General features: G+C 41.9%; 1 pseudogene; it reads left to right on the top strand.

Annotated features, from left to right (window-relative positions):
• Positions 1-16,397, top strand: part of LOC144824187 (putative methyltransferase DDB_G0268948) — an 80,785-nt pseudogene extending 64,388 nt beyond the window's left edge.
• The last annotated feature ends 808 nt before the right edge of the window (positions 16,398-17,205 follow it).

Below are 17,205 nucleotides of genomic sequence, written 5' to 3' on the forward strand. Positions count from 1 at the left end.
TTAGTATGCGATGAATTTACATCGCAAGTCATTACAACGATTTGCATATGGGGGCGCACTGGACTTAGGAATAGTACTATTTACTATTCCTATTCCAGTTTGCGCAACAGTAGGGAAGGTGTTGGAATTTATTTCCAATACCCCAGTGTCCCCTAGTGCAAGTCATTGTAATAACTTGCGATGTAAATGCATCACTTATTAACAACACGGTCATAGTAACGACTGCGTTGTAATAGTAGCGCAATGTAATGACAGCATTGTAAACGCTGTTTCCAGCAACAAAGATTATCTGTTTTTGTTTGTAGTCAATTTTCAGGTGTATACAGGGACTTTAATATATGAATTAACCGGTGGTGTAGTTAACCTAGTAAAAGCAAACTATAGTTAACTGTCCATAAGTCTGTTGAGGCTGGCTAAAAAAAAGCGATATTTTGAAACACTCCCCAATTTGAAAAAGTAAGAAATGGATTTCAGCTCTACTGTATACAGGGCTTAATTTGTAAAAACATAAATAAGGGGGCCCTTGTCAGACGTTCAGTGCAGCTTGGCAGCTTGTACAACCCATTGCCCCAGCCAGTGCTGCAGGAGACAATTGACAGTGACAATTCAGATTCAGACTATTCCAGGCCGCCAAAGCTAAAAGAATTGCTCTGGCAGCAGGTATTTGTCATTTTTGAAATATATTGTATTAATAAATGTAGCTTTCTTCAAAAGTACCTTATTATGGTTTCCTTTTATGGAGCCTTCCGAATGTTGTTCTGAGGACTGGGATCAGCTGTCTCATATGACACTTATTTTGGGTAATTAAGGTGTAAGCTTAAATTTAAAGTTGATTTCAGGCATCCGCTCGAAGTCTTAGTAGTCTTTCTGGCCCTTTGGGCTCTGTTTAAAGTTTTACCATCAAGCAAATTATTCAGCCTGATGTGCACAAACAATCCCATCACTGACAATGCGATGCACTGCTCTTTACCAAGGCTCCAAACCCACTGACTCTCCCCATGGTCTATTAGTGCTCTTAAGTGGTAGAATAGTGACGTGATGGCGCTATACAAACCAGCCAAATAAAAGGATTTTTAAAAAGTTCATAAATATGCATAAAAGTGATGTATATTGGCTGCTGGTTTTTCAGCGACTTCAAGTTGAACAATCCAGCATGATACAGCCAGCTCACTCTCTATGTCTTGCGAAACTCTCAATTATTTTGTCTCACCAATATTATCATTAGGGCTCTGTTATATTCTGGTCTTCTCCTTCCCTGCTGCTCAGCCTGTGTGTGTCATGTCATCAGAATGTTAGTGAATGCATGGTTTGAATGTGTGGTCAGTTTGAGTGAGTGGGCTGAGCAGCTGGATGCTGCTCCCGGTGGGGTTCTGTTTACCAACTAACTTATGACTAATAAACCCACTTAATTACACCTACGGCTAATGGATTGCTTACATGCCAAAGTACTTTCTTCAATGTAACAGTGGCAACGATTGGAACTAAAGAGCCACATGTGAAAAATTTGGGAAACCTATGAAACTGCAAAGAAGCCAGCTGAGCTTGAAGAGAAAACCTAACCAATGCCTTGGCTGCCCCACCGGTGTCTTTTACAACAGACGGCCTACAGAAATATATTTTGGGCGTTGATTTTCATGTGGTTTGAAATCTGCCAGATTACGGTGAGCCTACATGCTTAAAGATCAGAAGATTTGTAACTTCTAATGTGGCACGTTTTACGTGTTGGACATTGCGTGGCTGGTATGTCTGGAAACCTGCTATTCACAGCTCTAAAGCTAGTCTTGTTCTAATTGTGGTGTATGTTGGGGGCAAAGATCGAGCCCCAGTGTCATAATTCACACCTTAATTGCAACGATCGGGTCCCAGTTTTAAGTGACCAAGTAGTGTGTTGTCAGGGGGCAAAGATCGGGCCCCGGGGTAAAATTATGATGCTTTAGCGGAGATGTTTTGGGTGTTGGATGCTACCAACCCTTCTGCAATTTTTGTGAGGTGGCTACTTTGAGTAATGATTGAAGAGACTGGGAATTTCAAATGCAGTATCGGGGGCCAACATCGAGCCCTGTGAGAAGTTTTGGCCCTCCACACTGTAATGTAATGTAAGTACACCGTCATACGCCGCGTGGAGCTTCTCGCATCATAGGGAGTCCCACGCGACGTATGACGATAGGGAAAGATCTCGTGCACATAACATGTTATGATATAAATGTATGTCCACCCGTGCACGGACGTTGGTTGATCTACGGTTGGCATTGTATAGTTAGCTTACCGCTGATCAGACGCTCCGCTGTCGGATGGAGTTTGTCATATGGAATAAATCCTGTTTCTTCATTCACCACTGTTTCCGTATCCTGTTTACCACATTTGGCGACACTGGGGATTTAACTCCACCCTTTTTCCCACGCAAAGAGGAAATTTCGTTTAATTTATTCGGATGCTTCGTCTTCGCATTGGTTACACGACGGAGCTCTTCAGCACGTTAAGCATACAACGCGCATAATCCTCCAATAGGGTTACTGAGGTTTAAACGACTCCATGGATTCGCTACTTATTAGTTTCCATTAAAACGAACCTCACCCATTGGACGAATACAAAAGCGCATTTTTAATTGGACAGCGCTCAACAAAAACAAACTAAGAGGTAGACGTGTTTACCGTCGGAACAAGGTACTGTTTATCTTTCGTTTGTAGGGTCTTTTCAAGACAACGTAATTTCAAGTTTGAGACACGTGTCCTTTCAGCGATACGCACGCTATCATTATTATTATATTTACTACATTACTGATTACCAGCATCATTCGAACTGGAATAAGTTATTCTGTGCACCCGTTACAATGCGCACATGTATGCTTCCTAACATTGCGCATAACTGATCACCTTAACCTGCGTATCTCTACTGCGATACGCACGCTCATAATATTCAAGTATATATTTATCAACGATGCACATATCTAAATAATTTACTTACTACATGTCAGTTCTGCGACACGCACGCCGCGTGTCATTACTGCGACACGCATACTGTTCATTTCAAAACTAATACTGTTCATTACAAGACTAATTATACATTGTATTTACATGGTTACAATTTTCTGATTATTATTGAAATATATTCACCAAGATCTAAGGTTATTTGTATTCACACATTCAAATTGACAATTGCTCTTAAACATGTCTGACAATCAATGGCACCAAATTACACAACCGCCTCCTTTCCTGAGCAAACCAGGCACACCTAACATTATTTGGTCAGAGTGGTTTGACTTATTCGAGAATCATTTGGTGGCCATTGATGCGACTGGTTACTCTGCACAACGAAAATTCGCATTGCTGTTTGGTTGTTTGGGCCAGGCTGGTCAACGAATTTTTAAAAGTGTGGTTCCTATTGCTCCTCCTGTTTCTCAAGATGAAAGTGGAGATAATATATGGCATGTATATATTGAAGCTATTGCCAGACTTAAAAAACAATTTTGTGATGAACCTAACGTTATGCTTGAGAGACACAATTTTTATTCCAGGAAACAAAAGGAGGAAGAAAAGGTTGAGGAATATATTGCAGCGCTTAGAGTTCTAGCTATTACTTGTGATTTTGAACCTTCTCCAGATAAATTTATAAGGGATCAGTTTGTGTTCAATTGTAATTCTAGGAAAATCAAACAAAGGATTCTTGGATGTAAAAACCCATCTTTGAATGAAGTCATCGACCTGGCTCTCAGCATCGAACGATACACTTTAACCAGTAAGGTAGTAATGGAACCATCTGAACAAGGAGTTAATGCTTTGGACTACTCAGATTCAGATCAGGAAGGTGCTGTTTGTGCCATTAATCCTAAAAACAGGAGTTTTAACAAAAGTTTTCAAAAGAAAAAGAACACTTTATGTTACAGATGTGGTTCAAGGGACCATTTAGCAAATGCTACAAATTGTCCAGCTGTTAAAAAACGTTGTTCAATTTGCAAAAAAATAGGACACTTTCAAGGTGTTTGTAGATTTGCAAAGAAAAATCCTAACATTAATTGCATTGAAGTGGATGATTGTGCAAATTCTTTTAAAAACATTATTGTAACTCTTGATGCTAATGGTGATGTGGAATCTATTAAGGGTCCTTTATGTTCAGCCATTATTGATAATGTCCAATTACAGGTTATGGCGGATTCGGGTTCGCCATATACTATTCTCTGGGATTCCACTTTTTACGAGAAATGGGACAAAAGAGTTGTATTAGTAGAATCAGATGTTAATCCAAGAGCATTCGGAGAAAAGGATATTAACATGTTAGGTTATTTTGAAGGCTTGGTTCAGTGCTTGGGAAGAGAAACAGTTACAAAAATGTATGTAGCCGAAAAAGGTAAAAACATCGTAGGTTGGAAAGATTTAGCCTTGATGGGACTTTATTTAGTTCCTGGTGATGAAAATCCCATCAAAGTTGGAAATTTACCTAAATTTAAAACAAGTTCTGATAAAATGACTATAGCAAACATAGAGAGTTCTAATGTAAATATTCAGGACATTGTATCGGAATTTAAACCTGTGTTTGATGAAAAAATTGGAAGCGTGAAAGGATTTGAACATAAAATCAGATTAATTCCAGGGGCCCAACCAGTCACTCACAAAGTCAGGGCTGTTCCATTAAGCGTTAGAACAGAATTAAAAGGAATGTTAGACGATTTATGTAAACAAGGTGTCATTTCTCCTGTTAATTCTTCACAATGGGTCGCACCTATCGTAGTCATTCGAAAAAAGACAAATAAAATTAGGATGTGTGCGGATTTACGCTCTTTGAATAAGAACATTATTGTCGACTGCCACCCTTTACCGAGAATTCACGAATTACTGGCTAACATTGGTCGAGCAAAATGGTTCTCATTGATAGATTTGAGGTCAGCGTATCACCAGGTGGCTTTGTCAAAGGAGTCACAAGAACTCACCTCTTTTATTACTCCTTTCGGAGCATTCAAATTTATGCGCCTACCTTTTGGGTTGGCGTCTGCAGGTAGTGTGTTTCAAAAGTTGATGGATGAATTATTTCAGGGAATTGAAGGGGTCCAGGCATATCTGGACGACATTTTAATTTTTGCAGAAACTTTAGACGAACATAACAAAATCCTTTAAAAAGTTTTATCAATTTTAATGTCTAGAAATATGACAGTTAATAAGGAAAAGTGTAAAATTGCAGTAAATGAAATTGAATATTTGGGGCATACTGTCTCAGACAAAGGTATTACTCCCAAAGTTTCTGTGGTTAAGGCTATTGAAGATGCAAACCCCCCTCCAGATAAAGACGCCCTGCGATCGTTCCTTGGACTGGCAGAATATTACGCCAGGTTTGTACAATCTTATTCGCAGTTGGTAGAGCCACTGAGACAGCTTTTAAGAAAAGGGGCGAATTTTATTTGGACTGAGGAATTAAATAAAATTTTTAGTGAAGTTAAGAAGATGATTATTTCAGCAAAAGCCATTCATGCATTTAGGGAAGATGCCATTTCAACTATTACAGTAGATGCTAGTATTTCGGGTTTAGGAGCAATTCTTACCCAGAAAGTGAACGGTCAGGAACAAACCGTCGCATTCGCTTCAAGAGCATTGAAAGAGTTTGAGCAAAGATACAGTACGATAGAAAGGGAAGCGTTGGCTTGTTCTTGGGCGGTTCACAAATTTAAAATGTATATTTGGGGAAGGAAATTTGAGATAGTGACCGATCACAAGCCTTTGATTTATATTTTTACCAAGTCTAGTCCATCTTTATCAGCTCGACTTATGAGACTAGTATCAAAATTGCAAGAGTTCAACTTTACAATTAGGCATATAGTAGGTGGAAAAAATTTCCGTGCTGATTGTTTATCCAGAATGGCTATGTCCAATGATGATGAAGAAGACTCTGTTGAGGAAGATGTAGAATGTGTTACATTAATAGATGCTATAAATGAAATTAGTGCTATCATTTCAGAAGAAGACTGGAAAAATGGCACTAAGGATGATAACGTTTTGTTGAAGGTCATAGAATTTTCAACTCAACGTTGGCCTGAACCAAGAAATTTGAGTGGAGAGCTACGGAGTTTTGCCCAGGTAGCAGATCAACTTGTTGTGGAAAATGATATTGTTCGCAAAGGTGAGAAATTTGTTCCCCCTTTTAAATTGAGAGAATCCATTATTAATTTGGCACATCAAGGGCATTTAGGGATAACAAAGACAGCTATGCGAATCAAGCAAAACTATTGGTGGCCCTCTTTGGATACTCAGGTCAAGAATTTAATTGATACTTGTCCTGAGTGTTTGTTGTCAGATAAGCATTGGCGTACTATGAAAATGCCATAACACCCCACAGAATTTCCTGATACCCCTTGGGAAAAAGTTGGTGTAGATTTTTCGGGACCATATTCTGTTCTTCAACAAGAGAATAAATATGTGATCCTTTTAGTTGACTATTTTTCAAAATGGTTATACTTTGATTTCGTCAAGTCACCAGATTCAACCTCCACCATTACTTTTCTGAAGAAAGTTTTTGATTTAGAAGGGACCCCAAAATACATAGTTACAGATAATGGTACACATTTTGTGTCTGATAAAATGCATAAATTTTTGGAAGGTTTAGATATCAAACAACTCAAAGTTGCTTTATATTCGCCATCTTCAAATGGTCTCGTGGAAAGAGGAAATAGAATAATTAAAGAGGGTGTCCAGACGGCAGTTTCTTGTGGTTATAAAGTGGGAGAATTTGTTACTCGAAAAGTGTGGCATTACAACACATCCCCTCACTGTGTAACAGGAGTGTCCCCTTTTTCTCTGTTAAGGGGAAGAGAAAATCGTTCTGTTTTGTTTCCATCATGGTTACAAAAAGATTCTGTAAAGAAACCACTTGAGTCTCATTCAATCAAAAATATGGTTCGCGTAAAACAAGACCAAATGAAATTGAATTTTGACAAGGGGTTAAATAGTAATTTTGCTGATGTTACTGTGGGTGACTGGGTGTTAATCAAAAGTCCCGGGAAAGTAACGAAAGGTCATTCAAAATTTGGTACACCTGTTCAAGTATTAAAAGTTAGCAAAGGGTCTGCTTTTCTTAATAAAAGAGGTTGGTGGAATAAGCGCCAGTTAGTAAAGATTACGGAACGCCAAGCTGAAATTATTAAAGGTAAAGTGAACTCTAACATCTCTGAAAACTTAGACTGGTCCTTTTGGATCAAAGGACCCCAATTAGTGGAAGATTCTAATCATTCTGATGAAACATGTTCAGTCAGACATGAGTTGGAAATCCCACGTCATTTTGATGAACCTCTTTCTGGAGAACGGAATGTGGATGTTCAAAACTCCGTTGATAGTCAAAAATTTTCTTCCTTTGGTAGATGTATTAAAATACCAGAAAGATATAATGAATTTGTGAAATTCTAGGTACCTACTGACTTTGCTTTGTTTGTTGTTATAAGGGGGAAGGTGGTGTAATGTAATGTAAATATAAGTACACCGTCATACGCCGCGTGGAGCTTCTCGCATCATAGGGAGTCCCACGCGACGTATGACGATAGGGAAAGATCTTGTGCACATAACATGTTATGATATAAATGTATGTCCACCAGTGCACGGACGTTGGTTGATCTACGGTTGGCATTGTATAGTTAGCTTACCGCTGATCAGACGCTCCGCTGTCGGATGGAGTTTGTCATATGGAATAAATCCTGTTTCTTCATTCACCACTGTTTCCGTATCCTGTTTACCACACACACTATTCCCATTTCGAGGCAAAGGTTGTGTGCCAGTTCGTACAGAGTTTTGCCTACCGTGTTCTTTAACGGTCGTTTTATTCAGCTGAAGACCTCCTTCTTTGCCAACTGTGTGTTGAATGATGACGCAACAGAATCTTACCATGATATCGGTGATTCTGTAGAACGCGTCGTCATCTATGGGCACACCTCTCCTCAGGTCACAACAGCGTCACGAAAACGTCAAGTCTACGCATTGTTGATGCGCTCATACGTGCATCATTGTGAAGATTTGGAAGTTCTTCAAATGTCCACACGAATCACGGCTGTGTCAAGGAGTGTTGTGATTACGCATGACTGAGCGCTTAAGCCTGTTTCGTTATTTGATTGCCCGCTTTCCTTTCACGCAGGACTGTCTTCTCCTCACAAGCAGCAATTCTCAATGGATGTCAAGTCGACTTTTTCTCCTACTTACAGTACTCGTGTCTCCTGGGTGTTATGTACTATGGCTGGTGACTGACGAGATTTTTGCGACATTTCTAAAGTAAGACTTTCCTTCCCTTATTGAAATATGTTATTTATGGTACCATTTTCTGAAACATCTGGAACCTTGAATGAGTAATATGTAAAACCTTCCTTAGAGGTTTTTTTTTCTCGTATTGGTTATAAAAAAATGTTTTACTGTGTTTGAGCGCCATCTATTGGACATACTGTGTATCTATTCTTGCTCGTCAAGTTTCAATGTTGGAGTCTGCATTTTACATTGCAGGGAATGCTTTTTTGAATGGCACATTTGTGTTACTGTGTTGTGTTGTGTTGTTCATATAGAGCCTTCATCTTGTGTTTGAAACCACTAGTGTATCGGAACCTTTCTCGTCTTATTTCTCACAAAGTGTAGGTCTTTATTTTCAAGTCAAAGCGCTGATATCTCATTTTTGAAACTTGCCTTTCTTTTATACAGAACTTGTTCCTACGACTTGCATTGAAAGTGTCGTCTTATAACATGCTTTTGTGTCATATTCTCTATGATAACATCTCGCTATTTACACTGTGCTTATCGTGCTGCCATTTATGCCACTTATGTCTTATTTTATGTCAACTTTGCAAATTTAGTGGAATGTATGTGTACACCATGCTATGTGTTTTGCCTCGGTGTGCATTTTTGGGTGTGTTTCGGGGAGTCATGTACCCCGAGTGCTGCGGAGTCATGTACCCCATGCTGTATGTTTTATTTTGGGTGTGTGTTTCAGGAAGTCATGTACCCCGAGCGCTGGTGAGTCATGTACCCCGTGCTGTATGTTCTATTTTGGGTGTGCGTTTCAGGAAGTCATGTACCCCGAGCGTTGGAGAGTCATGTACCCTGTGCTGTATGTTTTATTTTGGGTGTGCGTTTCGGGAAGTCATGTACCCCATGCGCTGGGGAGTCATGTACCCCGTGCTGTGGGTTGTAACTTGAGTACGTGAATTTGGGGAGTCATGTACCCCGTGCACTGGGAGTCATGGACCGTGTGCTGTGTTTTACTTTAGGTGCGTTTCGGGAAGTCATGTACCCCGTGCGTTGGGGAGTTATGTACCTCTTGATATGTGTTTTGCCTTGGCGTGCATTTCCGGGAGTCATGTACACCGTGCGCTGGGTGTCATGTACCCTTTGCAGTGTGTTTTGCCTTGGTATGTGTTTGAAAAGTCATTTAACCTGCATGTTTTGGGGAGTCATATACCTCAATTTGTGTGTTCTGCCCTGGTGTGTGTTCTAAGGAGTCTTACACTTCGTTTTGTGGACTGTGTGGTGTGGGTGTGTTGCTTAGCTTAGAACTGCTGCGGTCCTGTTTTTGTTATTCTTTGGGGCGCCATTTATTTTTTTTTTGCTTTTGTTCCCTGTTTATTGCTTTTCGTGCCAGTCTGGCCAACTGACATGATTCGTGATATTTAGGGTTTTGGTTTGTGAAAAGGGATAGTGGTCGAATTGTCAGATTGAATTGTCATGTGATGTTTTTGCATTGGTTTCGTGCGAGGTGATATTATGCCTCTTTGCATGTTTTGTGCGCGTTGTGACGTCTTTGCTTTCTTTTTAATTTAGTGCGAGTGGTATTTTCGTTATTTGGGTGTGATGCAATTAATTATTCCATTTGAACTTATTCTCCACTGTTTAAGCTCCTATATTAAGCTGTATTGCTATTCCATAATTTTATTTGTAATCATTCATATATTCTTGTTTAACTTCTTATTTGTAATCCTGACCTTGTCTTGTCAGGGCATACTGTATTTATTTTCTCTTGCTTTATTTTGTTTTCATTGTTTTGAAGGAGGGAGATGTGTTATATTCTGGTCTTCTCCTTCCCTGCTGCTCAGCCTGCATGCGTGTGATGTCATCAGAATGTTAGTGAATGCATGGTTTGAATATGTGGTCAGTTTGAGTGAGTGGGCTGAGCAGCTGGATGCTGCTCCCGGTGGGGTTCTGTTTACCATCTAACTTATGACTAATAAACCCACTTAATTACACCTACGGCTAATGGATTGCTTACATGCCAAAGTACTTTCTTCAATGTAACAAACTCCTGGTTCTATGAATTTATTTTGTAAACTTTTCCACCTATATTTATCCAAATGTATTTTTTGGCAATTTTAACTGTTTTTTTTCATATCTATTTTTTGTGTTGGAAAAAATTAAGCTGCACCTGGTATATTTCTATTTTTAGTTAACTGATGAGGGCACAGCAGCACTTCAAAGCTTGAAGCGTTTTAGTGCTGAAAGAAGACATAAACGATGCATTACTTTTAAGCAACATTCTCATAGAAAAACATTCACATACTCATATGAGGCGGAGAAGAGTCTTGCCGATGGCAGTGGCAGGCTCTATCTACTTGGCGCTTTTACCCTGATGGTCACACTGTTTGCGCTGCTGTCATAGCGTATTGTTTTTAATGTAGCGAGTGAGGCTAATTTTAAAAAACGTTTCTTTGTGTGTCACTACTTTTAAAATTGAAATTGCACCTCACCTCCAGGCTGAGTTAGAGCTTGGGGGACCACGCAGTCTGCCCACTCCCGCCCCGGCCCGCCGCGTCCAATCATGGGCGTTTGAAGTGGAGGGTGAGGAGGAGCCCAGCACTTCCGGGCTCAGGGCTCACAGGTCAGCGCTCTAGCGACGCTGTGGGTGGTTTACTATTTAAAGGTCAGGAAAAGCGCACTCGCGCTGTGGAGAAGAGTCTTGCCGGTGGCAGTGGCAGGCTCTATCTACTTGGCGCTTTTACCCTGATGGTCACACTGTTTGCGCTGCTGTCATAGCGTATTGTTTTTAATGTAGCGAGTGAGGCTAATTTTAAAAAACGTTTCTTTGTGTGTCACTACTTTTAAAATTGAAATTGCACCTCACCTCCAGGCTGAGTTAGAGCTTGGGGGACCACGCAGTCCGCCCACTCCCGCCCTGGTCCGCCGCGTCCAATCATGGGCGTTTGAAGCGGAGGGTGAGGAGGAGCCCAGCACTTCCGGGCTCAGGGCTCACAGGTCAGCGCTCTAGCGACCCCTACTTCCCCTACAAATGTGATTGGGTCAGCGACCGCGCAGCAGACGCGTGCAGCGGGCGTGCCGGAAGCGCGCCGAAGTCGAGCCAAAGTCCAGCCCGTCTGCGCCCGTCCGCGGCCGGACGGGGCGCGGGGCCATACACCCTGGCAGTCCTAAGTCCTACAATATACGGTATGGCAGACAAGAACTGTTTGATCTGTGTCCCATCACCTCCCCCCCTTGTAAACACTCTCTGGAGGCTCTATCGCTACATAGCTGTCCCTCATGTCCCTTTACCCCGGAGTATACTTTTACTACATCTATCACTAAAGGGATGCTAAAAGCGGCACTGCTTAATTGCAGATCCCTTAGGAAGCACTGCACTCAAATATATCACCTGCTTGAGGATAAGGATCTTAACATCTTGTTTCTCACCGAGACTTGGTTAGGTGAGCACTCTGACCCTGATATAATACAGGCCATGCCACCCGGATACTCCCTCTCCAGGATCGATAGGAAGGATGGTAGAGGTGGGGGGATCGCTATTGTAACTAAAGCTCCCCATGAATGCTCCCTATCACCGATGACTATTGATCATAGTGAAGCGGGCGCTTTCACCATCATAATAGGGCCGAAACACTCGCTCTCGGGTGTTCTAGTGTATCGCCCCCCAGGAAAGCTATACGATTTTACTGCCAGCCTTATGGAGGCCACTACTCATCTAGCTCTAAGAAAAACGCGATTGCTAGTGTTGGGAGACTTAAATGTTCATTTTGACGATCCCTGCGATAAAGAAGCAGCGGACATTAAGTCTGAACTACTCTCCCTACAGCTAGAGCTTAAGAACCAGGACCCGACACACCAACAAGGACATCTGTTGGACCCTATATTTGGAAACTGGACTGGAGTGTCTACCCTGTCCCCACAACCGGTACCTTGGTCGGATCACTTTATAATCCCGATGCAAATCCAAAGCTGAAACAGAACTTAACACTGATAGGGATTATCGATACCAATGTAGGAAGTGGAAAAAAATTTCCTTAGACACCTTTATAAAATCCCTTGAAAATGCCGAACCTCCTGGAGGATCTGACTGTGAGACAGCCTATAATAAACTACAGAAATGTATCACTACGGCCCTAGATAGTACTGCCCCTATCCGGACTCTAACCAATACTAAGAGGACTAAGAAGACTACCCCGTGGTTCACTCAGGAACTACAGTCAGCCAAATCTGCCTGCAAAAAACTTGAGCGGGAATGGCGCACCAACTTTGGCCCAGAAATCAAAATCCTGTATAAAACAGCACAAAAAGAATATAACAAAAAGATTCGAGTAACCAAAGCATCCCATTTTAACAAACGTATCGTGGAGGCGGAGAACTCCTCTAAAGAGCTTTTCAAAATCTTTAGGGAAATCTCTGTAATTACCACGAACAATAATTCCCATAATGATTCGGTGGACACATGCAATAAAATTGCTAAGTACTTTGCCGGCAAAATCACTGACCTTTATGCCAATTTCTCTGGTAACATTCAATCAGGCCTTGACTTTGCTGAGAGGGAAGATGCTTCCAGCACAGAATCTTGCCTATGCAATGTTACCATCCCCCCACCGGAAATATTTATGAAAACCTGCCAAAGTATCAAATCTGGCTCCCCTTGGGACCCTGCTCCCCCCAGAATATTAGGAGCTAGTATAATGGCTCTGGAGCCTTATTTCAGACATGTGATTGAAGTTTCCTTTGCCACAGCCTGTTTGCCTGTGGACTGGAAATCTGCCATCGTACTTCCCATAAAGAAAAAACCTAATGTGAGCCAGGATATCCTTGAGAATCTACGACCGATCTCTTTATTACAATACTTAGCTAAAGTGGCGGAAAAAATTGCCAACTCTCAACTTATGGCACACCTCGAATCCCATAAGGCCCTACATAGCTCTCAGTCTGGCTTTAGGTTGGGCTACTCTACGGAGACAGCTCTCCTCAGAGCGACCGAAACATTACGGAAAGGAGCCGATGAGGGTAAGACCATGGCACTTATTATGCTAGACCTCAGTGCCGCTTTTGACACTGTAGCACATTCCATCTTGCTACAGTGTCTAATTAAAGCGGGAGTCACCAAGGAGGCACTGGGGTGGCTGAAAGCCTTCTTAACCAACAGACGCTTTCAGGTTCAGAGAGGCAACTTTCTCTCGGATAGCATTGCCTTAGAACAGGGGGTACCTCAGGGCTCTGCCCTGAGTCCCACCCTGTTCAACTTGTATATGGCTCCACTGGCAGATGTGGTCCAATCGTATGGCGTAGAGCTAGTCTCTTACGCCGACGATACTCAACTGCTGATCTCCCTGTCCCAGGCCCCCTCTGTGGCTGCTGAAAACTTTAAAACCTGCATGAGTGATCTCGCAGATTGGATGTCCAAACACTGCCTCAAACTCAACGGCTCTAAAACGGAGGTTCTAGTAATAGGAGGTAAGGACACTAGCTGGACCAAAGACTGGTGGCCACCCTGCCTGGGACCCCTTCCCACTCCTGGTAGGGAAGCAAAGAACTTAGGTGTCTGGGTGGATACGAAGCTTTCGTTTGACAGCCATGTACATAAAGTGGTAGGGAAATGTTTTGGGGTTATGAAAACCCTCAACCGTACCCTTGACCTCCTTCCCCTGGAGTCTAGGCGCACCATGATTCAGGCCCTAGTAACCTCTCGAATGGACTATGGCAACGTGCTCCTTCTAGGTACCTCGGAAAAAAACATCAGGAGGCTGCAGGTGCTACAAAACTCAGCAGCACGACTAGTGCTGAGATTTCCTAGAAGAGTGCCCTCTAAACCTACCTTAGCTACCCTTCATTGGTTGCCTATTAGGAAGAGAATCCTATTTAAAGCACTTCTCTGGTGCTATAGGATTATCTCTGATAAAGCACCGTCCTACTTGGCTGACCTCGCCGTTCCCTATGAGCCTAACAGATCCCTTCGTTCCATGGGAATGGGCTTGCTCAAGATCCCTCTTATAAAAAAAGCGAGAATGGGAGGTCGATCATTCCGCTCGTTGGCAGCCAACAAATGGAACTCCCTCCCCTCCAACATTAGGCTAGCGAATAATTAGCTCACTTTTAGAAAACTACTAAAAACCCATTTATTCACCCTGTAGTTCTCTTCCTCAGACACCCTGATTCTTCTCCACAGCGCGGGGATACGCCTGGTGGCGTCACCATGCGCTTTATAAGCCCCTTTAATAAATAAATAATAATAAATAATGAGGCAGTTTAAAGCTGCATTAGAAAACCTATTATAATCCCCTGTCAGTCTGTAGAGCCCTTGGCCTGGGAATCATAACTGTCCTACTTATGCTATAGGCTATAATGCACTTATTATGCAGTAGACGGGCTTCTACCACATTTCTGACAGAGTATCCCATCCGCCAAAGTCTACATGTGACCCTTATTTTTCCCACATTGAAGAACAAATACAGACAAGAAACTGGTGGTTTTCTGTCTGTCTTTAGCTGTAAAAATGTGAAACTGGGGGCCTTAATTATGATGTATGTTTATTTCAAGTCATTACAATGGTTAACTAACAATCACCTGAAGCTAAATGCTCAAAAAACAGAATTCCTACTAATCTCACCTCCGAAGAACCACACAGATGTGAAGGAATGGTCCAAAATGCTCACGTCACTTAACTGCACCCCTACCCTAGTTGACTCGGCAATATCACTAGGAATCACACTCGACGAGAAACTTGACATGAAAGCCCACATCAAATCAATGGCAAAAAGAGCTCGTTTTCACTTGAACTACATTAGGAAAGTGAAACCATTCATCTCTAAAGCGGATCTCAAACTAGCAGTCCAATCACTGGTTATCTTGAGGATTGAATATGGATGCACTACTTTAGCAGGTCTACCAAAAATTTCCACAGCACCACTAAAAAGCATGCCTCAATGTAGCTGCAAGAATTATCAGCGGATCGAGAGAGTTCGACCATATCTCACCACACCTGAAAGCATTAAATTGGCTACCTTACGAAGCCAGAATCCAGCTAAAATTGGCATGTACCACCCACAAAGCACTTCACTACAATACACCAAGATACCTTGCCCAGAGAATTGAAGTATCTGGAGAAAACAGACCAGCTAGGAGTGCCAAGGAACTGTTACTGAGGCCAGCCATTTTCCGGAAGAAAAGAACGTATGATAGAGCTTTCTCAGGAGCAGCCCCCAGAATCTGGAACTCTCTTCCGCCAAACCTTAGAAAAATAACAAACACAGTAACCTTTAAGAGGGAAACGAAAATATTTGTAATGAGTAAGTTCCTCCCATAGATGAGACAGCTCATTCTTAGCACCATACATAATACTGACAAAGACATATACACTAGGGAAGTGGAAAGAAATTCACCAGCGGTGTTGGGGATACTCGTGGACGACACTACATGAATCCTGACCCAGGATTGGAGAATATGGAATATGCAGGATAAGTCAACAAAAATCTATTACACTGAAGTGTTTCCCAAATCTACCTCATATCAATCTTACAGCTGTATGGGGGGATAGCATCGTTCGATACTTTACTAATCCTGGACCTAGAATTGAAGAAGATAGTACGCACAGGGAGAGACACTTAAAAAAGCTTTTGCAATCAGGATGTCCAAATTCTCACCATATAGAATGTTATTTCCCTAATCTACTGCATGTGTCTGTATATTCTGTGTTAACCGTGTATTTTGATGTTACCTTTATAGATGTATACGTACCTTCGTCATTTCATTGTTTATAGTTATGTTATACAAGACGTATTTCTAATCTACCTCATGTAGTGTGAAGCGCTCTGATACCGAAGGGTCTGGTTCGCGCTATATAAAACTCTTTAAATAAATCAGTGCCAGAGTTTTCCAGGACTCCTCAGTCTAGGTATGAGCTCTGTTAACATGAAATATCAGAGCAGGGTCTACTGTTCTATGTTCAGTTTTCTTAAGAAGAACTCTCAGTGCAGGGCCCCTTATTCTGTTTGAACTTTCCCTTCAGAAGAGCTTTGTCTGTCTGGTCTGGAGTTCGATCTCAATGCCATGGACCCAAAAGACACATATTGACGCTCATTTGTGTCCCTTTCTTACCACAGGATTCTGGAGACCTTGGGCGTCACTTCCATGGACACGAAGGTGGACTTTGTTGCCGAATACTACTGTATGCTGGCCCGGAAACCTGCATGAGCACCGGCATCACCTCTCTTTGCCTGGATTGTGACAACCCATCTCTGCTCTGAAGTGGATCCTCTCTGGGCCCCCACTAAGGCCTCGATAGGCTGCTGCTCTCTAGACGCCTGTAAATAGAAGCGTTAACAGGACGGAATTCTTTTTTGTTTTTTAAAGGCCTAAAACACGATGCGATGTCGCAGAGTCCATAATTCCGTTCGCTCTTGTTTAGGTTGGTAGCGCCAAGAACACTAATCTCTTGAGGAAGTCAAATAAAGCTACCAGCTCTGCAACTTAAACTGTTGCTGTTCCCTTAAAAATATGCCTGTACATAAGGCCCCGAGTCAAGAAAAACGGTGATCCACAGAAGGCATGTGCATACAGCCCTCACTGAGTATAACGTAAAGATAAAGCTAAATAAAAGTGGGTGTGTGCTAGCCTTTTGCCATCTTTCTATGATTTAATGGGCTGTAATTGTGGAGAAAAACTGGGCTGGAAATGGACGTTCTGGGGTTCAAATCTCGCATCCTCATGGCACACCACTGTCCTTGTGTAAGCTGCTTTAGCTGCCTGTGCCCTAGATAAACAAAGGGTAATCACTGAGTGATTATTAGCCGGCAGGCTGATATGGACGCTATTCACATTTTTAGCGCCTTCTCCCATTTGTTTCTTGAAACATCTGAACCACTATGACTCTCGGAAAAGCAACTGGAAAATTAAATTTTATGGCTCCCACTTTCAATCCCTCTTGTGGCTCGGATTCTTGCTTTTTTCACTTAATGTCTTATATTTTTGTACAGTTGTTTATAAAATAAATACTTGTGGA

This window comes from Lissotriton helveticus, chromosome 3_1 (genome assembly GCF_964261635.1).
Source record: "Lissotriton helveticus chromosome 3_1, aLisHel1.1, whole genome shotgun sequence".
NCBI classification, from domain to species: domain Eukaryota; kingdom Metazoa; phylum Chordata; class Amphibia; order Caudata; family Salamandridae; genus Lissotriton; species Lissotriton helveticus.